The sequence below is a fragment of the Cololabis saira genome, chromosome 23, assembly GCF_033807715.1.
Source record: "Cololabis saira isolate AMF1-May2022 chromosome 23, fColSai1.1, whole genome shotgun sequence".
NCBI classification, from domain to species: Eukaryota; Metazoa; Chordata; class Actinopteri; order Beloniformes; family Belonidae; genus Cololabis; species Cololabis saira.
This window is the reverse complement of record NC_084609.1, coordinates 15,221,471-15,246,127: the sequence shown is the minus strand read 5'-3', so window position 1 is coordinate 15,246,127 and position 24,657 is coordinate 15,221,471. Positions and strand designations below refer to the sequence as shown.

The 24,657-nt window shown below is 42.1% G+C and overlaps 1 protein-coding gene across 30 annotated transcripts in view; it reads right to left on the bottom strand.

The window, feature by feature from the left end:
• The window catches only part of celf2 (cugbp, Elav-like family member 2), a 226,893-nt gene that overhangs the window by 87,671 nt on the left and 114,565 nt on the right, over positions 1–24,657 (bottom strand). The gene's annotated exons all lie outside the window — the stretch shown is intronic.

Here is a 24,657-nt window from a genome sequence, read left to right as displayed (position 1 = left end):
ATCATTGTTGGTATCTCAAAGTAGGACCATATAACCAAAATCACCAGGATATTCAATAATAATGATGAGAAAAAGGATATCTTTAGAAAGCTTAAATCTGGATACTTGATAGTGGTTTTTATTATTATTTACCAGTTTTTCTATCCAGGCTGTTTTAATTTACATAACAACAAAGGTGACAACCAAAAAAAATACCCTAACAGTGGCGAGAGGCGGTGATGCCTCGCGAACGTATGCGCGGCCGCAGGCTGCCGTGCAGCATGACTGAACGTTGGCGCAGGTTTGCATTCATGACAGAGTGCTGGATAAGCTGCGTGGAGCATGTTAATGTGAGCTTTTGTGAAAGGGATTAGGTTGCAGAACCAGTACTGTAAACCTCAAAACTCTAACAGGACACAGATGCTTACACGCCGATCAGTCCGCTTATATTGCTACATATGGAGTACATATGAAATGGAGCATTTTACACTTCTTTACTGCAATAACACTCATCTTCCTGATTGGGCCACTCAATTTGAGCAGTAACTCGAGCTTGACTCCGTTTATGGCTGAGAGAAGACGAAAAGGGTTTTGGAAGTAAGGCCTGATGGATGTGAGACCCAAATATGCACGAGGCAAGGCGTGCCTATGTTATGAGGACAAACACACACGAATATCTTTGCCTGTGGTCTATTTGAAATGGCTCCGAACCAATTTGATGAAACCAAAGTCAATGGCTGTTCTACTTTATTGCTCTACTTTCTCTTTCGTTATTCTCGGCAGGAGGGAGGAATAGCATTATCTTAAGAGGCAAAAACAAAGCCAAATCCCAGGCTTGGTTAGCTGACAACACTAATACAACATTATAAAGCTCAGCAAGAGAAAAATAGAGAGCGAGGGAAGGAAGGATGGAGGGAGGGGGTTGACAGTTAAGGGGAAAACTGCGAGGGAGGGTAAGAACATCCAGACCTTTGAACGCGGGCCATCCATCTCTTGCAGAATGAGCCAAGGCGCTCAGCAGAAACGCCCAATTCTTTAAAGGACTTAAAGGACATGTCAAATGAAACGCCAGATCTGCAGAAGGAGTCAACGAGGCAAACCAGTGCTAACAGTCCTCAGGGCAATAACCACTCCTCGCTGAGCTGTCCGATAAATCACATGGGCCTGGGCGTCGAGGGAGCCCCCAAGGGCGGTGGTCGATGGGGGGTAAAGGAAACAAGGGAGGTAGGGAGGGAAGGGCGGTGAAAAGTCGCTGCCTCAGTCGCAGACTGATGTTCCAAGGAATAAACAGCGAAGGTGGCTACAGTGGACGAGCCTCAGTGGTCGCTGGGCTCAGGCGACAACACACCATGCCTTCGCCCTCTGAGACACACACACCTCTCGCTGGTGTATGTGCGGCAACAGAGGAGCAGAAAGAAGGGGAATACATGGAGACAATCCCTCATTGTTGGCTGTTTGTGTGAGGCTTGCGGGGAATGAGCAAGTCCACGGAGAGACGATACAATAGCTGGTGTCAGAGGATCGCCTTCCTCGTCCGGGACACTGACCGCCCTGTGCTCCCTGCACCATTCACTCCCCCTGCTAAGACAATGAGCAGCTTCACGCTGGAGGCTGGAAGGCGTACCGGAGCTTACAGAGGTGTCTTGTGCAGATTGCAAGCGCTGTCTTTTCCCGAGGTGGTTGGATGTAGGTGACTCTCCTTACTATAAAGGAATGAGCGTCCTTGTGGCCAAGACTGACGAGGTGTTGCCGGAGGCAGCCTGAGCTTCAGTGTGCACACATGTTTGCACAAGTGTATGAAGCTCAGCAGGTGAGTGGCCTGTGGCTTGGATTAAGTCATTGAGTGGATCCACTCCTGCCACAGCCTCTCCATCACCCTCCCCGTTTTCCTCTTCTTCCCCTACTTTTTCCCCCCTCTCTCTCTCCCTCTCAATTTGAGCCAATTGTTTGCCTTAATGGCTTAAGTATTGCTTCCATCACTCTGGTCTCCCTGCAGCACAGGGCTGAGACTGAAGGCTGATCAACACTCAAGAGTGTGTGTGTGGAAGTATGTGTGTGTGTGTGAGTGTGTGTGTGAGTGTGTGTGCAACCACACTGTGAGAAAAGTGTCTGGAAATGTCTTTAAAGCAGCTGCTGAGAGCTTTTATTCCCAGACCTCACGTTCACATTAGACAGCAGGCTTGATCAAGCAAACTAAAGCTGCTCCTTACTGACCATAAAACTTTATGATAGGTAACCCTTCAATCATGCACCTCGTCTCTTAAAATGTAATTATTCAACATTATGGCAAGAAAGAACAATGCTACGATGATAATCTCTAGCAGGGAGGTAAGAAAAATCAATATGAAAACATTTCTTTCTGGATGCGGCCAGTCTAGCTTAGTTTAACGACTGTAGGGATCTTGAATAATTTGAATTAATATGTAAAACATGAGTCAAGAATTAAGGGTTACACTAATGTTAGTGTTTTCACTTCACATGAAGAATGGTTTGAGCGTGCAGGACATTTCCTAACGTAGGTTCTCTGAGAAACAGGCATGGGAGGTTGGTAGTTTTAAATTGAGAGTGTGAGCGGTTGGGTGGCTCCCCGGCTCTTTCTTATCCCTGAGCTGAACTGTAAATCTCCTGCCTCGCGTCTGGGAAAGGTTCCAGCCTCCACTCTACAGCATAAAGAGGGAACGGCCAATAGATGGTCGGACCTCCATTTCTGCACTAGAACTGTTCCTTATGAGCCACCTATCATCCATCCACCTGGTAACCTCGCTGTATTCACATTACTTTTGGACAAATATCGTCCTTTTTTTTTCCTTAAAAGAAGCCACACTGAAAGGACAGATTATGGAGTCGAGTATTCTGTCTCTCTTCAAGTTTCCCAGCACAACCTGTCATTTAAGAACATACTGTCGGTGTATTTTGTGTTGTCATGTCGTCTTCCAATTCAATTTTCAATTCAAATCAATTTTATTTATATAGCGTCTATTACAACAGCTGTCTCTTGGCGCTTTCCAGTAACACTCTTTGTATGAATATGGTGTCTATTAGGGATGGGCGGTATGGACAAAAAATTTTATCACGATAATTTCTGGCATTTATCCCAATAACGATAAAAAAAAATACCAATACAAAAAGTGTCATCAACGGGAATCTTTCTTTCTCTTTCTTTCTTTCTGGCATTTATCCCAATAACGATAGTCCTTTCTTTCTTTCTTTCTTTCTTTATTTCTTTCTTTCTTTCTTTCTTTCTTTCTGGCATTTATCCCAATAACGATAGTCGTATCTATCTATCTATCTATCTATCTATCTATCTATCTATCTATCTATCTATCTATCTATCTATCTATCTATCTATCTATCTATCTATCTATCTATCTATCTATCTATCTATCTATCTATCTATCTATCTATCTATCTATCTATCTATCTATCTTTCTTTCTTTCTTTCTTTCTTTCTTTCTTTCTTTCTTTCTTTCTTTCTTTCTTTCTTTCTTTCTTTCTTTCTTTCTTTCTTTCTTTCTTTCTTTCTTTCTTTCTTTCTTTCTTTCTTTCTTTCTTTCTCTCTCTCTCTCTCTCATTTCCTCAATTTATCGTTTTTACCGTGAGATGGCAAATTCTTACCGTGGGGAATTTTATTGACGGTTTATCGTGAACGGTAAAATATCACCCATCCCTAGTGTCTATACTATCAACTATTCCTTTTTTATCACAATCTGTTCACTGCTATGACCAGTTCTTCCCTGTAGAACTTACTTCCTTGTGCTACTGAACGGTATATTCTGCTGCGTAAACCTTTGCATAGCCAAGTATTTTTGCTGATTTGTCCCTCGTAGGTGACAGATGTGAGTTTTCCAATGGTTGATGGTGACCACCTACAAAGCAGGGCAGCAGGGAGCCTGTAAAAGCTAATGATAATCATAGTCAGTGCGTGTATGTGCCAAAGGGGCTTCACAGAAGTGCGCTTCCTCGCCGGAATAACCGCTGCAGTTTTCCCGATGATTTGTATCAAGACCATCTATAGACATTATGAGACCGATCTCAAAGTGTCCTCAGCTGTATCACTGCCATACAAAAAAAACATAAAATTAATAAAAAATAATGCATTTTTAAAGGTGGAAGTAATCCCAAAAACCAACTCCGCCTTGATGGATGATGGAAGCGAAGCCCTGGCAGGAACAAGCCACGAGGACTACATTTACTGCCTGCTATCCCCTCTGATGGCCTCACTCACAGCTGGAGTCCGAAAGGCGGCGAGCCAAGAATGATCAACATCTGACAGCGGGGGAGAGACGGGAGGGGGGGGCACAAGCCGAGCAGGTAAAAGTGTAGGGGAGATGGATGCAGATGAGCCGGGTCCAAGAGTAAGCACAGCTCAGATCTCAGCATGTGTTCCCTCAGAGAGCAGGCACACGCGCGTGTACGTACATCATACATTCATACCCACATGGGCTCCAGTTCAGGATGGCTGCATTGATCCCCCTGCTGCTTCTCCCTTCTGTTTCTGCTCTAAAACACACATCCTCGCTGACTCCTTTAACCCCGCTGTTGCTGCACATGCAAACACGCACCAGAAAACCCTGCATTCACATGCACACCCTGACACGCGCGCGCTTGAGTTCGCAGAGGGGCCGAGCCGCCACGCCATTTTTCTCGCTGGCAGGATGTTCGTGGGGTGTGTAACGGTCCCACAGGGGAACTAATCTCGTTGACAAGCAGAGTGAGAAACATCAGTTCCCACCCAAGGGAGCGCAGTGACCAGGGTCAGCCAAACACACACCGTAACACACTTACTGAGGCTAAAATACTACCACACACACAAACATGGACAGCAACATCACTATACAGTTTCATGATACTGAAAAAAACACTTTGGGCAGGGGTGTAGAATGATTTCATAAACATAGAGTGATGTTATTTATTTACCCATATATCTGTTTGATTCGAAACCCAGTTTTTCACCATTTATTTAGGGGGTGAAAGCTCTGTAAAGGTTCTGTAGGGGGTTTATATTTTATAAGCAGATGTTTGGTCTGGCTTTATGTTTGAAATTTAAAGATTGCATGTACATCAAAGGCTTCAAATACACTGGGAAGCACAACAACAACAAGCATGAAATGAATTCAGGAGGAGAGTTCAGACTTTTTTTCTTCTCAGACTGTTTTTGTACAGTATTGAACTATTTTACTCTACATTTACGTAGCTTTACATCTTAGGACAATTAGAAATGGTCACTTTTTAATATGACAAGACCTCTAACGCAGTACCCAAAGCATTATATATATATATATATATACATATATATATATATATATATATATATATATATATATATATATATATATATATATATATATATATATATATATATATATATACTACTCCTATTATGCTCATTTATAGTCTTATTTACAGAGTCATAATATTATTGCAGCTTTTCTTAGAGTCAGTTGACCTTTACTTGCTTGTGAAACATACAAATAAAAAATAAGTTATTTCTAATTGTGCATTTCTGAAGCAGTTTTTAAACTCCCTCCTGACGGTCTGACTGATTCATCAAAAACTGCACTCGGACTCAGCTGCTCATTGTTTCCTTGAGCCACTGGCATTCTGAAAATGTGTTTTGTGGTGATGTAGATGAGTTTTGGAAAGAAATTCTGAACTAAAACAGGGGCATATGTTCATTGTCTCCTGTGGGAGAGACACAAAAAATCCCTTTGGTTTGGACTTTGGACTTTATAACGTTGCAAACTTTTTTTCATGTACAAAACATTTGTATTCAGCAGTGAATGTTAGGGAGGACTAAAAAAACAACAACAACATATTCTTTAAACACTTTAACACAACAAGTTCTTTAAAATGCAGCCATGAAAACCAATAAATCACGAGGAACACATTGAAGTAAAACATGCTTTTCTGATCAACACGGTAGCTGAAATGCACACGGCAGTCCTGAACAGGGTTATTACACACCACTGCACACTCACGCAACACGCACCGATGAGATGCGCGAGCAGGCATCCAGAAACACACTCGTACACAATTCATTTCACGGACCTGAATGTTTTCTGCTGCTGTATCAAACCATGAACAAGATTAGCAACTTCACTAAAGTACACACAGCACAGGGGGCATGTTATTTCCCCCCCAGAATCCCTGTGTGTAACTGATTTTGTCATCGACATTGCGAGCAGATTAGTGATTCAAACTAAATGAGTGGCGGTCTGTAGTGACTGCATTAACTGACTTAGAGCGAGGTAAACTGCCTCCCAGGGGCCCTGTACGAGCCAAACGAGGGAGTGTGATATTGCCTGTGATTCACTTGAACTTACCAATAAACAGTATTCCACCCACATTAGGTGCAGCTCTGGCACAGAGTATAAAGCACATTTCATACATTCATTATCAATATTCCTGTGCTGCAGGGTGGAGGGAGGGCAGCTTTGATGGAGCCAGTATCCATGAATAACTGTGACCGGCTGAAAGGCCTGGGTCTGTGCGAGGCAGTTTGATTGCCTTTATGCGTGTGTATGTATGAATTTGCCGTCGCCATGGAGACGTGGCAGTAAATGCGTCGCAGGGAAACGATCAGATAAATGTCACAGTTGCTTAATGAAGCTGCACCGGTGCCCCGACGCTCAGCTAGCTCTGCGCTAACGAGCTGCCGCACGCTGCCGCCCGCTAATGAGAGGAGAGACTCACGCGCACTCCGGCGCTCACACACACAGCGAGATGCGTCTCATTTTGCTCGTTTCGCGTGTCTCATATGTTCCTCAAAAAAAAAAGAAAGAAAATGAAGAAAGCCCAGACTGTTCTCTAAGAACCGAAGCCTTGTTAGATGCAGCAGGCAGCCCTGTGCGTGGTGTGATATGTGCAAAATCTAGCAGTCTTGATATGGATACTTGACTTATATATACGCGGAATAACAATGGAAAACCTTTGCAGAGAACGAGAAAACAGTCTAGAATTAAAAGGCATGATTTCTCTTTGTAGAGTCATAGTTTATGTTCTTCACCATCATTTCCTAATATAAGAAATCTTTTCAGCTTTTTATCAATGTGGAAAAAATGTCCCAAGTTCTTCAGTGTCAGCTGAGAAAAAGAAGAAAACTACAAACCAATTTCATGCAAAAACTTAAACATTTAACAAAATTAAACAACGTTTAAATATATCACAGCTGAGAACCAAAAAAAAACCTGTTAAACAAGTATGTGGGTAACCTTTCTGCATCTCCGTTGAAACTGGAGTTTTTTTCCTCCAACAGCATCTTACTGATGAATGAGACCCTTTCAAAATAAGTTTATTCCATATCTTAATGTTTGTTCTCTGTCTGTATGTGCAAGTTATTTACGTTGTGAAAAGACACTTGAGCTACGCATTAGTCTTCATGTCACCTACTGGCATGCATGCTGCATGCAGACTTTCATGTCTTCCCAGGAGCCGTGAGATACAACAAGGTGAAGAATGCCGTCACATGTGGGGGAGGAGATCCATTTACAGCGAGTCTCACTTACAGTGGAGCTGAGCAAAGAAGTGTAAATAAAACTGCGCTTCACTCTATTTGTGCCTTATTTTGCACATCTAAATCGTGATTAAGAGAAGAAAGTACTACTCCAGGATATTTTTTCATGTTTCTTTTGCTCCTTTGGAACGCCATGTTTCTTCAATGTGTCATACACTTGCACAATAAAAGTTCTACAAAGTTGTACATAATAGGAAAGGGTTCCTCTAAAAAAAGAGAGACTGCTTTAAAAATGGCTGTTAACAGTAAAGACCTCTGTTCTCAAAGTTAATGACATCAACGTGAAACTCATTTGGATAAGCCGGCGTTCCCAGCTGCTTGCTTGGCACACACAAAAAATTTCATAGATGGCTGAAAATCGACTTCTCTGAACCATCAAGGTGACCAACCTCAGCTGACTGGGACATTTCAGAGGGCTGTCTTAAAGAGACAGGAACCAAAACAGACCTTTTCAGTCAGAGGATGAAGAGGCTTTTCACATATTGTAGTAACCAACAACAAAAAAAACAACTTTTAAAGAATGTTGAAACGAGCTTGATATGGGCATTTTAAAGGGGACCTATTATGGCATCTAATACCTATTTTAAACAGGCCTTGAATGTCTTAAAAACAAGCTTTTGATTGTTTTTGCTAAATAAATTAGAAATTCAGCCTCTGAGCCATGTCTTTATCTTCCCATTCTCTAACCTCATTCTCTATGCAGGATTCTGAGTGGGCGGGGAGGCTATGATAATGAGGCTCTGTGCTGATTGGCTGCCTGAATGATGCGATAAACCGCTACGAAAAAATGTCGGAAGCTCCGGCCGGCGGAGTTATTGTTGTTGTTCCGGCCAGAGTTAGTTGTGGGCGTGGTTTCACGCATCGGAGACCAACCGATGTAAATCGCTCCCGTCGTTACGTAACAACGGGAGCAGAATCTGAACGGCTCGTAGAAGCCACATCACACTGGATGGCTCATCCGGGCGGCTGTACAGACACTGCAGAATTTGGTTGCTTTCCTTCTTCTCTGAGTTGGCAGGCTGAGGGGAGACCACTTTATATATGTTAAAGCAAAAAAAAAAACGTGTTTTTCATAATAGGTCCCCTTTAAGAAAAAACAAACGTGTCCTCGGTAATGCAGATATGCCAGTTTGATCTAGACAGCAAAATCAATAAATCTGGATCTGTGGAGAGCTTAAATACAAATATTGAGTTTTTACAACTTGAAGTACAAGTACATGGGTTTATTTCAGTCAACTGTAATTTTCCTCATGAACAAACTGCCCGACTCAATCCAATAACTTCTGCTGAAGATAGAAATGAAAATATTCTCACATGGAAAAAGAAAATCTATTTTCAAATATGCTTTAATTAAGGAAACATGTTCTTTCTGGCAGTGAGTTAGTATCTTGTGACAATGCCACTTCAAATGCCATCTGCACGCATGCAAACGTGTTGGTTTTGCCACCGAGAGCCTGACATTACTACTTGAATGATGCTAAGCAGCGATGCAACACAGCCTGGATCACCTCAGTCCATGGCACTCTGCTGCATGACCTAATCACTGGCATAGTCTTTCTGTCATATTCGTCCAGAACATGTTGGTTTATTTACAATCCGAGCCAGACTTCCTTAAAACTGATGACTGTGGAGGAAAAATGCTTTCTGCAATCAGTGGGACTTGTTGATTTCATACTTGGAAAATCTCTATTTGTCTTATGGTGAGAGGAATTCCAGCTGTGCAACAACAACCCATGAGTTTGCGATCCTTGACAAACAGTGCTGCTCTGGACACGGCAAGAAGAAAAGACGAGGACCAGCTGGACCAAACTTTTATAAAACTGCCAGCAAGTTTGTCATGTCACCCTTGCAGCTGAAAACCTGCAAATAAAAACCATTGTTTTTGGTTTTATTGTTTTTCCAGCACAAACGCATGCAAAAGAAACGTTAGTCACAAGCTTACATAAGAAACGGGCAAGCACAAGAGAATGTATGAGGGATGAGGTGAGCCAGCAAAAATACTGGACCAGAGCTCTGAGCCTATCAAAGATTAAAGCTAATGCCTTTATTTTGAAAAGGTTAATTGCTCTGTTCTTCCTGGTTAACATTTGGTCTCAATAATGAATGCAGTAAAAATAGATACTAGTGCCTAATTATATAAGATGCATAACATTTAGAACAAAGAACTTAATTTAACACTTCAAAGTACTCTAATGTGTACAATAATCAGAGAACTTGGCCTGCAGCCTCTGCTATTGTTCATTGGTATCAGCAGGGAAAAAGTCACTGTGAGAAAAATCATGGAATTCCTTTAAGATATTTGATACTTTTTCTAAACCAAAAACATCTGGAGGTCTGATGTGAGTTTGATGTCCATGTTAAGTCTGACTGCACAGTTTTTATTACCTAAAATACTTGTTTTCAAGTTATTCTTGTTTTCTGATGGACTTCAAGGGTTTGAGACTATTATTATTAACGTTATTATCTTTTTTTTTTTCAAATCTAATCTACTGCAATTTATTTTCCACATTTTTTGACGACTAACTCGGTCCAGGAAAACAGCTGTTTAGGTTTAGGAATCGTCCAGGTAAAGAGGGACAGAGAAGTTGCATACATCTTTAGTTCTGGAGATAAAGCTTTTATAGCTGTATTTTTCATGGTTGAATGTTTAGTCAAAAATTGATTTGATCTGATTGATTATATTTACACAGACACTAATTCAAATTAGTATATATTTAATTATTAAAATGCGGCCTGAATGTAATATTTTGCTGTTTTTAATGTCTGTAGTTTGTAAAACCTGCTTCTTTTTTGGTCCTGCTCTTCAACTTGACTGTGCATTTCCTGGAATTATCTCCCTCAAATTATGCTTTCTAGCTCACATCAGCATGACGAGGAGTTTCTGTGTGTGTGTGAGTGTGTGTGCGTGCGCGCACGCATTTGTGCACATGATAGAGGGAAAGAAGGGAAAAGGAATTAGGGCTTCTTAAAGCCTCAACACCAGATTGGTCAAATCCAGGCAGCAGCAAAATTTCCCCCTAATCTTTAGCACACTTCCCCTCTTCTTCAACCCCCCTCGCCTCCTCCCCTCGTCTTGTTGCTATGGGAACAGCAGTGTCGAAGGGCCATGGGATGAGGGTAGCTTGGGGCATTGGGTGTTGAGTAGGTGGGTGATTCTTTAGATGACAGCTCTGTGAAGGCACACACACTCTCACCCATGACTCTTCGTTGGATTCGTGGGATGTTACCCGTCTGTTTTTTGTCAACGCTCTCATCTATCTTTGGAAAAAGCCTTTCAGCGCCATGCCTCTCCTCCCTTTGTCACCTTCCGCTCCTCTCTCTCGATCTCTCGTGTTTGCGGTCTTAATGAGAAACAGCTTGTTTGTGGTGTAAGTCTGCGTGCGCGGCCATGTGATGAAATGGCAGTGGCTGTGATTGTTTGGCATTGCGTTGTGGCTGCGTTCTGCCAAAAGTCATCATCTGACTCGCCGATGGGGATGATGGCCCATTTAACTAATGCTTCCCCACAAAAAACGGCCAACAATGCTGATCATACAATAAGAAAGAGCTGCCCGTTTGGGGGCGTGCAAGGGGGTATCATCAGATTATTACCAGTTCAAAATCAACAAATCTGGATTGAAGATCCAGGTGAAAATAAGTCACCTAGGCGTTCTTTTTTGTGTGTGTGTCAGTGCAACATGTCACACCTCCATTACTGCTCTTGGCTTGAACAATAAATCCCTGCGGTGTGCTCATGCACACTGGTCGTGACATCTCTAAAGGGGACAACTGAGCAGAAAACCACAGGGTGGAGACATTAAAAAAGTGGTGTGATAAGGGCAATGGAGGCAGACACTTTGGCAGTGACAAAACATAGGCTGGTTTAACAACACACGTGCATTTGCTGAACCGGCTTCAGCACAATTGCGCCCAACTACTACGCAGATTTCAGTACAAAGGTCACACAAACCGGTATATTACCTCATAAACATTTGGAAAAGCTGCAATTACAATATGAATATATATATAAATATGCACAATATTCTACCAAAAACATCCATGCACCTGTTAGTACTCTCCTGTGTGGAGAAAGCTGGTAGAATCTACCTGTGACACTTTAATCACCAATCATTGCTGCTCTCAGCACATACATACCACTCAAACTTAGAGGGGAAGGAATAACTGTTGTGATGGCGGTTATGGAGAGAACGCTGGGAGCCAAAGCGAATAAGAAGAGTTGAACCCGGTGGAGACAGATAGCCAGAGGTAACCTATTTAGTGGCTGCATGGGAGGGCAATGTGTTCAGTGTGTGTGCGTGTGTGTGTGTGTGTGTGTGTGTGTGTGTGTGTGTGGACCAACAGGAGAAAAGGCCAGTGATGCTGAGAAGTTACCTTTCTCTGCAAGCGCACTTCTGTAAGCTCTTGTTTGCACTGTAATTTGCCTGGTAGATCATTTCATGGCGGTTCACACCGAGTGTGTTTGGCCACGGGCTCTCTTTAAAATCAAAACACAAAAACGCAGCATGGCTGTTTCGTCCCCAGGAACAACACACTTGTGAGTGTAGCTCCTCACACAAATACACACAAACAGCTTTGAGTGGTGCAGACTGATATTCGGTCCATTTCATTTTACCTCCTATTCCTTGTTTTCTTGCTTTCCATGACTCTTTCAGGCCTTACAGGACCTTTAGGTTAAAATAAGAATATTCAGGATGTTGCGGATATACAGTACACATAGAGATATTTGGATATCTGAGGTGATGAGTATTTCACAAACCACAACAAGACACTACCCCATCACTTTGGAGTTGACTACTCCTGAAAATAGCCTGTTCAGAATTGTATGACACTGTGACATCACAGAACCACACCAGAATTCTGGGCCTGTCATAGCTTCCCAGAAAGCAGCTGCTTAAGACGTGTTTGAAAACAGAGCTTTTGTAGTTTATCTGTGGTATTTTGAACAAAGAAATACAACAAAAACATGTTAATGAACCCAAAGAAACTGTCAACTCCAGAATGTCAAAAACGCGGGGCAGAACTTCTGTTTTAAAGCCATCTGGACAAGTCCAAATTGAGCCTTGAATTTGATGAAAATTTGTAGTGAAAATGTTGTTTTAAGTCAAAATCCATTTAGGAAATGTGTTGTCGAATACGTGCGAAAAGAGGCCTCAGGTCTCGTCAAAAGTCCTTACTTACATTGACAAGTAAGTAAAGCGCCAAAAGGGATAATTCAGACCTCACTTTTGACCCTTTAACCTCCAAGTTACGTCTTCAATCAGATGGAACTTCTGCAAGGACTTTTTATGTCTTCTCCAAAGAAGTATCGACTCAGCTATAAAAAGTCACAAACAAAACAAACAATGGGATATTCATTTCAAGTTTACAGTTTTGTTCCGGCAGCCAAACGTCAGGTTTCTCAGGTCAGTGTCTTATTAACGTCAGATCTAATATCTTCATTCAGTATGGTTCACGCTTACAAAAGACATTCCAGGATACCTACGGGCTCGACAAAATTCTCTACCTCCTTTAATTGTGCATTTCCATTGGCGTGTCGTCAATATTAACAAGGAAATCGTTTGAAAGTTGGAGATGTGCATGCTCAATACATAAACTCCACAAGATGAATCAAGTCACACTTTTTAAGCGACTTTTTGGAGGGTGGGGGAAGCCCCAGGTCACATATGGCTGTGTGATTTCCACCGAGAACAGCAGGATTGCTCCAATCTCTGCACCTGCCTCCTGGACAGAAAATATCTCTTGAAGAGTGCTGTTAATGCCCACTAGTGTAATTTCGTCTATAATAATGTTGGTGGGTTGGACTGCAGGAGGGTGGGGAAGAAAGCGGGTGATGGCATTAAGGGATATTAGGATGGGTGGGGTGTTCATTTTCATTAGGTTTTATGGGTTGGAAAAACATTGTCAAGCATACCAATTAACGCGGAACAGATGGCTCAATATGCTCGTATGTTTGGTCGCATGCACACGTGTGTGTGCGCGCGGCGGAGGGTGCGGGAGTCTGACAGGAACAACCAAGGCCACAGCGCGGGCCGGTCTGCAGGAGGAGTGAGTTCAGGCTGACAGCTGTTTGGAAGGAGAGCCCTGCCGATGCTGCATCCCCGATTTCCTTCCTTGTCTCCATTCCTTCATGCCCTCCATCCCTGGTCAGCATCTCCAGGGCAAAATCAAACCTTGATCAGTCTGTTCAACAGTCTCTCTGCGGAGGAAGCCATATGCTGACATATGCTGAAGGAGGGGAGAAAGGGAGAGGGATGGTCTAATTATTCACATGTGTGCACACGTCTGTGTGTGCGTGCGTGCCGCTCGGCGTATCTGCGAGATCCCTGATGCAAACACTGTCAAATCAACACAAAAGGTTTGACTGATACGACTTTCTGGGGGCCAGACGTGAGAGTTTTTTTTAAATGCAACTTGACACCGACGATGTTTAGAATCCAATAAATCTGCTTTTGGTTTCACACCGATGTTTCCCTGAGAACTGCATCCACATCAGCCTCGAAAAGCTTCTGTAAAATCAGAAGACAATAAAGCATCTTCAGCGCCGATGGGAGGAGAAGTCAAATATAATGCCATCTTCTATTAATTTATCATTTGCTTTCTTGTACAACCACAACAACAGCAACCAATAACACAGACCTAATTATATCAGATGGATGCCTATGTGACATTTCAATATCCAGCATGTTATGAGGTGTTACAATTTTCCACAATTAGAAGGTAAACAACATTTACCTAACAGATGAAGACAAATCTCTGGCATTAAAAAGAAGCTTTATACATAACTTGAGAGAGGTTCCCATGCTAAAACCCCCCAAATCCAGTATTTATCTGCAAATCTGTGAAGGATCTGGCCCTGAAAATGTGCATTAACATCATAAGACATTAAGAGAATAAGAAAAATACCATAAAAAAATCAATTCTTTTAATTTCTTTGTACAATGAGTTATGATATTGAAAATGTGAAGGTTCCTCAAAATGTTGTGGCCTTTGTGGCGTCATCTTGTGTATCATGATGTTTTTTATATACTAGTTTTCCTTTTATCAGTACGGAAACACAGTTTAGGTCATGACATATTTGTTCAGTGTCTATCCAGAATAAATACTGGGCATCTAACACCTTTTCTCTTTTCATTTTGATGCAAATGAAATTACTTGGAGGTGCTGCAGAGATTCTGACTTGCTATAGCAGCGCCCTCTAGGCAAATGCCTGTACCGCCTTCGGGAAGATCTGGCACTGATCCCCGGATCCACTTCATTTTCATTAACTCCAATTAATAGTTTCTCAATGGTGTCTCTGAATTATCGGGTGGGAAACTACCAAATCTGTCAGTTTTCTTTGATCGTTTTTGTAGCGGAGGCAGCTGCAACCTCGGAAACAAATATCTCATAAGCTGACAAATAAATGCAAGCCCATCAGCCTTTTAACGCCCTCTTGCTGGACTCAGTCTGGCACATCAAAGCCTCCTTTGTATAACTTTCTCTTGCTCCTCTCTGGCCTTAGAGCTCAGCTTTACATCTGCACAAGCGGAGCGGGGATACAGGTGCGCCTCCCCTGCTTTGGAGACTTCATACCCACAAACACCCCGGCTGCGGCGTTAGCCACGGCTCACTGGCTCTGAATGGGGACGCGCTAACAGGCTAGCGCTGCAGTCCTGAAGCCCATTGATCTGTGCTGTTCACTAATAGCAGACAGTAAAGACTCCCCGGTTCTCTAGGGCCATTAGAATGCATGAGTGGGAACCGAGGTAAATGGGACAATACACAGAGGTGTGTACGAGTATAAATACACTCCAGTTCATATGGTGAGGCAGACACACAGCAGGTAAGCCTGACTAAGTTTACTTTGGCTAGACCTGGAACTGCATTACTCTGGCTGTTTGTCTTAGCTGGCGTACGTGTGTGAGTGCTGCGATACAGGGATTAAGCGCAGCGTTACAGCATGACTGAGGTTGCCATATTTAGGGTTGTGCTGTTTCATTTCCAAGCCATTATTTAGACCTGTGGGGACAAGCAGGGACTGCAGTGTGACAGAGAATGAACACACACAAAAATAGACAAACAGTGGTGTATTTTGGTGCACAGCCAGACCTACATTCAATCTCCTGAACAGCAAGAGAAGAGAAATGGAGAGGCCTGTCTACTCTCCATCCCTCTAAATGTTTAATGAACCATCTCTCACTGTCTCCCTCCTTCCATCCCGCCGCCGCCGCCGCCGCTTCACCCCGCCACTCCACCCTCACCCATCATCTACTTTTCCTCACTTCATCCTTGTTTGTCTATCTCTCTTTTCCTGCAGGCGACCAGACACAGGCGAGTTGTGCTGGTTCAGGATGAGATTTGAATGCTGATAGGAGGGCCAGGAGGAGGAGCAGGAATGCTCATCTGCACTCTATTCCCCCTTTGAAACTCCACCTCCTTCTGGCTGGAATCCAGAGTCGTCAAATAAATCATTTGCTATCACTTAACTTTTCACTTAAAGCTCAGGTTCGTGCCGTTTTGCGCAGCATCTAAACGGGGCAGCCTGGAGTTGAAAGTATCCCGCAGACTGAGTGGATGTGAACCACATGAGGAAAGCCTGCATCAGTGCCGATCCAGCTCCTAAGTGCTCGTAATGCAACTGCCAACTTTATTTTGGCACGGAAGAGACGTGGAAATGCGGCGGTGCAATTTGTGAACTTCATAGTCACAGCTGCTATTGTTTAGAAAACAGGATTTGGCTGTGTGGTATAAACGCTGCTCTGTTTTATTAGGTTTAATCTAGTGCACTCTTCTTTATCTCTTAATTCTGAAGACACTGTCTTTATCGTTTATCTGGTCTGAATAAGCAGCTTTTACACGATAAACAGCAATGGCTGAGCTGTTTTTATTTGTTAATCCTGTCTAAATACTGTGTTTTGGGGTTGTTTAGCAGTTGACTTCTCTTTTATCCGTAGAGGGTTAAATGTGAAAGTGTTGTGCTCGTCAAACTAAAACTGGATGTGTTGAAACTAATCATACATGAAATCTGAAGCCTCATAACCTTTGTAACGACTTAAATCTTACCTTTGAAGGGAGTGATAGTTTTGAATGTTAAATCAGACTCGCTGGGATTTGTTTCAGGAGATGGGAGAAACGGCGAAGAGGTTTGACCTCAAGTTCAAAGAACCTTTGACTTGAGCTAAACTTAACTGGATTTATTTTAAACCTGATCTGTGATTGGAAACTTCACACACACTTCTAATTTTAATGTGCAGAGCTTAAATGGACATCATTCCCTGGACTTGCCTTCAGTTCGCACATTTAGCACTACCACAACAGATTAGTCTTTTCATTCGTTCATTTGGTAGTATTCTCGTTTAATCTTGAATGGATTTGAATTTGACCTTTTTGACATATGTATTTTTATATTTCCATGTATACTTATTTGTTAGTTGTTTTTTTTAATCTACAACTCCTTTATATGTTTGAAGTAAAATAAATTCTTCTTCTGGTTGAGCTACAATTTTCCTCTTCATCCCCGGCAAAACCAGCGCCGGCCAAACTCAAACAGGAATGTCCTTGCACCAGATTTAAAAATCCTACAAGGCTGTCGAGTTTATTTAAACTTCATAGGTGTATACTGCATGACTTGTACTTGCCCTGAAAAATGGAGTCCTTTCAAAACAAAAGTCCTCCTAGGAGACACGATGATTCACTCTAAACTAACAAATGTGTGTTACATGTCAGAGCAAAACTGAAAGGAACGGTTTTAGAAGGAAAATGTGTCTTTTTCTCAGATTTCTCAGGATTTTGTTTCGCTTGGCTCCACGGAAGAACTTCTAAAATGCGTGAAACCTGTCACTGCTGTAAAAAACACACACGTAACTCGACGAGACAGATGTCTGTGCACAGTTGTGCTTACAAGTGTGCGTTTCCACGCTTGTGCACGCTCAAATGTGGGTGTAAGCAAGCGAGATGAGTTCCACTCGCAGCCCCAGGACTTCAAATTATCCCGCGGCTCCTCCAAAACACACTCCAGAATTTCTGTCTGCTTTCCAAACTCATTACTTTAGTAGGGCAAATCAAACAGGGCACATTAAATGGAACTCAAACGTGAATAGAGCAGAGTGCAAGGGGGAAGAGGAGTGTGTAAGAATGTGTGTGTGTGTGTGTGTGTGTATAGCTGTGTGTTAATTAGCAGGATCCTGCTCTAATTAATGGCCTATGGAAAGGCATGCTGGGTGAGGAGTCAAGGTCAGACACCTGTGCAGCTGCACCGATGCTGGAGGGAACATCTTCCCAGGGTCTATCAGGTTATCCACACTTAATGTAAATACAATATTGGCAGCCTCGTCTGCTGCTGAGCCAAGACAGAAAGCCATGAGTGTGTGTGTTAAAGAGATACGGTGAGTATCCAACATGGATGATGTCAGAGCAATTAGAGAACACATGAATCATCACTGGGGAGGTAATGACCTCCGAGCACCACAGAGGAGAGTCAATTACTCCCTCATAACCAAACCTGGCAGTATTAAACATTATTTATTACTCATTTCAGAACTGATATTATAACTTTGCCGTGCTCCGTGGTAACATTAATTTGTTATAATCCTTGAATTACTTTTGTGTTGCGCCCTTTTAAATCTGCAAATTGAATTCTTGCTTACATCAGGAGCCCGTTGGAAGACTTTCCGAGTTTTAAGTGACCGTGAAAAGACTCAAATTTCATAACGCATTTTTAGCAAGTTTAATTCACTTATGAAACTACAAACAAAAATCTGGGGGATAGCTTTTCTTTTTTCTCTGCACACGTTTGAAGCAAGCTAATTGGATTCCTTTCATAGAGCAGACATTTTCGTATTTAAACAATCATTTTGTTCTTTGATGAAGGGAAAGGTTTCCGAGTCTTGACATTTAGTCATCATGAAAAAAAAAATACAGGAAAATGTATCACATGTTGCAACTGAACTTATACTGTTGACATTTATAGCTGAACCCTATAAATGGACTAAAAGTAGTTCTACATAAAGAGTAAAACATAATAATCAAAAAAAGATCTTCTGCATCCTCCAGCTCTTCGCAGTGTTTCCAGTGTCATTTGCAAATATTCACTGGTTCTCAGTAAAAACAATCAATGAGAGCAATGAGGAGCTTCTAACTGCTGTCAATCTCTACTGCTTTACAGTTGCCAAGGTTACCAGCCTAGCGTGTGCAAGGAGAGGGCGGGGCTTGGGAGGCGGAGGTTAAGCACAGCAGAGAGGGAGAGGGCCTTTCTGCTGCACAAGCATCCATCCATCTCCCAACTCATATTGGGTCAAAACAGCTGAACAACACTAACATTTTTGTAACATAACTTGAACGTAGCAGACTTTTAATTTAAAACCTGAATTAGGGCTGGGCGATATGGACCAAAAGTCATATCTCGATATTTTTCTAGCTGAATGGCGATACTCGATATATATCGATATTTTTTCTGTGACATAATTGGGGTTTCCCCCAAAGCATTATAGCATAGCATCTCTGTTAGCTTCATTTTTTTCTGAGGCAAACCCTTAAAAAAACTATCAGTTTTAATACAAAGCCTCGTGCCAAATGTCACACAGGTACCTTTATTAACAGAGATCTGCACAATATCAAAATGTATAAAACAAATGAAATAAAAATAAACTGCCTGCATATATAGAATAAAAATGCTTCTTGAATAAAATAAAACAAATATCCCTTTCCTACATAACAATTAAATTAAAATACACTGTACAATTAATACAATGTAGACAGTAACAGGCAGACTTTTCCACTGAGGTTGACAGTTGTGCAAATAACAAAACATTTGTGCAAATCTCAAATAAAATATTCAAGTCAATTTGTCACAAAATAAGCTATATCAAAATCAAAAAAAAAAAAAAAAAAAATTTAAATCGATATAAACGATATTGTCTCGTACCATATCGCGTTTGAAAATATATCGATATATATTAAAATCTCGATATATCGCCCAAAATAAATTTTAAAAAACAGGAAAAAAAATGAATCTTTTAGAAATGTTTATGCTTTGGTTGAATACTCTTTTAACCTGGGAACTTTAAAACTACATGAGTATTTTTTTTAGAAAGGTTTTTTTTCCTTCTCCTTTTTCCTTTAACCTTAAACGCCTCAACTACTGCCTTACGTCTTCATACAAAGCCGCCTCATCTGCGAGGCAGGATACATAAGTTGTAATGTATTAGTACTGACGGGCCTATTTGGCCACTTCCTCCACTTGTGTAAGAATTTCAGCACCGGCGCCGACGTGTGCATGGCCTTTTCCTTGTGTGTGGGTGAACAAAGAGAGCATTCCCTTGCCAACAGATCAATACACTGGATCCATTCTGGTTTGTTAAGAGTAATAGGCATGGATTTGAAGAGTTGAGAGAGAGGCTAACAGGTGCTGATTTAGCCAGACTTCACCGGACCAATTTACTTCTCAGCTACAGCTAACAGGGTTTTTTCCTTCCTCTGAAACACTTTGTACTGCCATCACAGCGCTGTATACTGCAGAAGAAAAATTACCCCCATTATGTAATCGCTGTAATGATTCCTATTGAGAAAGCAGAGGCTACAATGGCGGTAAGGTAAATTACACTAAACACCATTACTCTTGAGAGCTCCTTGTGAGTGTGCACATGCAAATCCCTGTTTGTTGAGAGTGTGAGAACATGTCGGGTGAGAGAATGATTGAGGGCGTGTGCGCGGGTGCGTGAGCGCTGCTCTCACAGTGAAATTAAACTGGGGCTCAGGTGAGAAACAGAGTGACGCTTCGCCACGGAGTGAAGACGGAGGAGAGGAAGTGGCGGCAAGGAGTTAAACACCCCGAGGACTTTGCCGTGTAAGCTAGTGGAAAAAGAGACAGACAGAGAAAGAGAAGGGGAGCAGAGGGAGCTGACAGGGAGACTGAGAGAGGGAGATTGATGGCATGTAATGATGAAACGGATGGAGGACGAGACAAGAGAGACATGCACGTCAGTGGCCATTACTCATCGGCGACGCACACACCTACACGCGAACACGGAGACTGAAAACGCCACCCTAAGGTGCCGGAGGAGGCGTCTGCCACCCGCCTCTCTTTCTCTCACCTTGTTTCATTTTCTCTGTCGTGCAAATGTTCATCCCACTCTCCATCTGTGCGTCTGTCTTTTGCCTTTCTCTTAGACTTCAGTCTGGTTTTCCCGGAGATTCATCTCATTCATGTCAAATTTTACTCAAACTGCAGCTTGTTTGGAAAAACATTAGAGGTCAGTGATTAACATCAGGCCTTGTTGGCATACATACAGGTATCTGTCCCTTTATAAGTGAATTGTTTTTCCACACAACACTGCAGTGTTGACATGCTGATGGAGAAAAGAAGGGCTCACCATCTCCATTACGAAGGACAATGTGAGAAAAATCAGTCTCTTTGGGTGTGTGGATTGTGTATCAGAACTGAGCTGCTCCTTAACGCTTCCTGAAAGGATTTGAATGTAGCATTGTATCATAATTACTGACATCTAAAAGTCAAAATCAGCAATCAGCCAGCTATCTGTCGGCAAAATGACCTGACCAAGAAGACAAGCAAAAAATATTTGTTCTTCAGCAGCAATTTCCACCTGAGAAAAGTCACATAAATGTGAATTCTTATTTTGTGACTTGCAGTCACAGGGTTGCACCCTCAAGCCTCCAATCCCCTCTCTTTTTTCTTCTAAACAGCACTCTCCTTCCTGCCTTTTATTTTTGCGTAAGACAAATATAGCTGCTATCCCATACACAAGCATCCGGTGCACAAAGCGATATATGGCCAACTGCAATTACAATGTGAATTTAAAATGTAATACCTGCAAGTGTAGTAGAGAGCATGGGGTAATTTTGCTCGTGATAAAGCGAAGGACACTTGTTTCTTATCAAAATGTCAGTGACCAAATCTTACTGTGGTTGCTGCATGGCTGGTGATAATTGGTCAGAGAAGTTATTCCAAACAGATAATCATTAGTGGTGTGTGAAAGTAGTTTGGTTTATATCCAACATTTGCCAATTACTAAAGTAGTTGTGCTACTCTACATTAGCAACGGATCTGTGGCTTCACCTCGTGGGATTTCCGCTCTGCAAACTACTCTGCTAAAGTCTGTAACTTTATTTAACTGCCTACTATTCGGCAGAAACTCCCAAAAACCAGTTATGATGGGCTGTTTTGTTAACATTTTTAAGAATTCAGTCAAAAATGTGCCCGGCAGTACTTTTTTAATGTGTTTCCAGTGAGTGGAGGTGATTCCAATTTATGACAATTTCTTGTTCTTCTCGCTGGAATAAGGTAAGAATAATTTAACAGGGTTTATTTCATAAAAGGATTTTTTTTTTTTTTTAAAGGTAGCTCTTCAGTCCGCTCATAAAAAGTCAATAATATAATGACCTCTTTCACGACTGCTTTTAAGGCTCTTATATACACAGACTCCTCTATTTAAACCACAATTTGAAACTTGGCCTGTCACGCTCCTTTTTTGTGCCTCATTTCACATAGAACTTGACAGGTTAAGTGCAGACTTTTACCTCATCGTGTCACAAAATTTACACATTTATACTCGAGTAGAGACACAATCAACAGATAATTGATGGTGTTTGGTGTGATGATACAGCAGTTATGATTTTATGTTATACAAATGAAATACAGCTTAAGAAGTTTGAATAAAAAAAAACTGAATCTGTTGAAAACAGGGAATGACAAACATAATTTGACATGACACAAACCCTTGATTCCCTTTCAAACTTTGTTCCCTGCCTCAAGTGTACCTAAGTTTAGGTGTGTTGAAAACCTGACCTCTTGACTTCGTACTGTCATCAGTTATGTGGCTGAACTATGGAGAAAACTTATTCTACATCTGGTTGGTATGTGTGAGCAGAGTTTTGGCTTGTTTCATAGCGCACTATTTCCCATAATGAGCACCCAGGGGACTTGTTGCACCACACTCTTCACCGAGGCCTGAACAGATTTCTGTGATACCTCTGATGCTCCCTGGAGGTCCGAGACAGACTAAACACCCATTTCCATAACGGAATGCTCAGAACCAGCATGATCGGGTTTGTCCCGTGGGTTTTTAAAACCCATGAAGGGCAGGGCTACGAGCTAAATCTGAAACAAGAGCGCTGCAGGATGAACGCAAGCGGTGACATTTTCATGTGAGGGATCTTTAATTAGATAAACATCAGGCCCAGACTGACAGCGCATTTCGACAAGGAAGATTTGTGTTTACTACCTATAAAACAAGCTACCTTTCCTTTTATTCAAGATAAAAAGACATTTAAGAATGAGTGTTTAAATGAACCCAATCATGTAATAAAGCTTTTGAGATTAAAGCGTATACATCAATGTCGATTATTATTTTCATCTATTTCTCCATCAAAGAGTTTTGATTTCAGTCCTTTTTTTCCTGATGGATGATTAACAGATTAACAGAAATACAACATTTCAAGATATATAGCCCCAAGAGAAGTGTTTAACATTTTACATCAACTTGTACAGAGGGGAGGGTCAGCGTTACACCTTCTGAATAAATTGTTGTGGGATCTTAGGTATTGAAAAATACTAGTTAGCTTTGCAGAGTTGTAATTTTGTTAGGGGGTTATTAAAAGCTAGACTTCACATTAAAAGATCATCTTTTATTAAAAAAAAACGGTAGTTGTCTTCCAGTGGCATGATTGGTGGTTTGACCCGGGCTATGACATGTGTCGAAATATCATCGGGAACAACACACACGGATATACACAAACGTAAAGCAGGACTTAGATAAATGGAGGTTGTACAAAAGGTTTCCAAAAATTAAATCATATCTGTTTTTAGCAGCAAAATAAGACCTGCATTAACATATGGTTGTTGAGGTTGGGGGGGGGGTTCTTATTTCCACACTATGTGCAGCAAGAGCCGAAACTTCTCCAGCACCAACACAAGGAGCTGATCTTATTGCTAGAGACAGCTTTCCTATAAAACAAGTGGTCTCATTTGAAAGCTACTGAACTGGTGTAATGTAATTCAGGTATGTTTCCGTAGTTACGTGAACCTTAAACAAAACAATACTAAACAAGCGCTGCAGCCTGAACGTTTCTTTTCTCTATGTGGGGGCATAAAATAAGCCTACTCTTGGCTAAGCTGCATTCACCAAACATCTGCTTAACATCCTGCACTCACACAGCTTAATACAATGAGCTGATATGCCGAGCGGCGGAGTGTGTGCCGTCCTCTTTCTCTGTGGAGGCTTCAAATGCATCACTCCTAATCAGGGAGGGAGGCTCGGCTTGTGGTGCCGGCGAGTGCTGCATGCTAATCCCCTGCAGATGAAGACGCTAAGCTAAGCGCAGGCTGACAGCCGTGTGGTAGTGATGGCAAAAGAGGCTAATGCTAAATGCAGTGTCACTGCTCCCTCCTGCTTACCTTTCACAAAAACACACACTCCCCAAAGCTCCGTGTGTCCAGGCACAAGTCTTAAAAGAGAGCTCATGACGGTGTTAAGACCAGCCAATGACAGCTGCGTTAAAAGCCTTCAACATCAGTCTGGCCAGCGGAGATTTGATTTAGCTGTGAGCATCTGTGTGCGCTTCTGTGCCTGCGGGTATGTGTGTTCATGATGAAATTTGACAATAATACTAACAAGCTCCCTGAGTCTGACAAATGTGGGATACAAGACAACCTCTCAGCATAGTTAGCAAAGTTACTTTCACACGTGGTACAGCGAGAGTTCAGTCGGTTGTTGTGATCACTGCTGTTTACTGGCAGAGGTGAGACGGAGCCATGGCCTCCTCATTAAAACAAAACCCCTGTAAGGCCAGCACTTCTCTCATTAGGCTGTGTCTTGAGTGTATGTCTATGGCGAGTTTGCTCTCTCGCACCGGAGAATGACTCGTGAGAGGTTTTGGTTCAGTCTCTGAGTAAACACACTCGTGAGTGGGGAAAAACAACCGTGAGAGAGCAAGTGCTGCAGAACATCTGTGCGTCTGCTTAAAGATTTTCGGGGCTCTCAGAATCTCACACACACACACACACACGCGCGTGCACACGCACACGCACATGCACATGCACACGCACACAAACGGCCCATAGATGTGTGAAAGCACCTCAGAGAACCACAAAAGGCTATAATGTCTGCCAGTCAGTAAAGCGGTTACACAGAGCCGACTGCCAATCTCCGCCAGCCACACTCGCCACAATG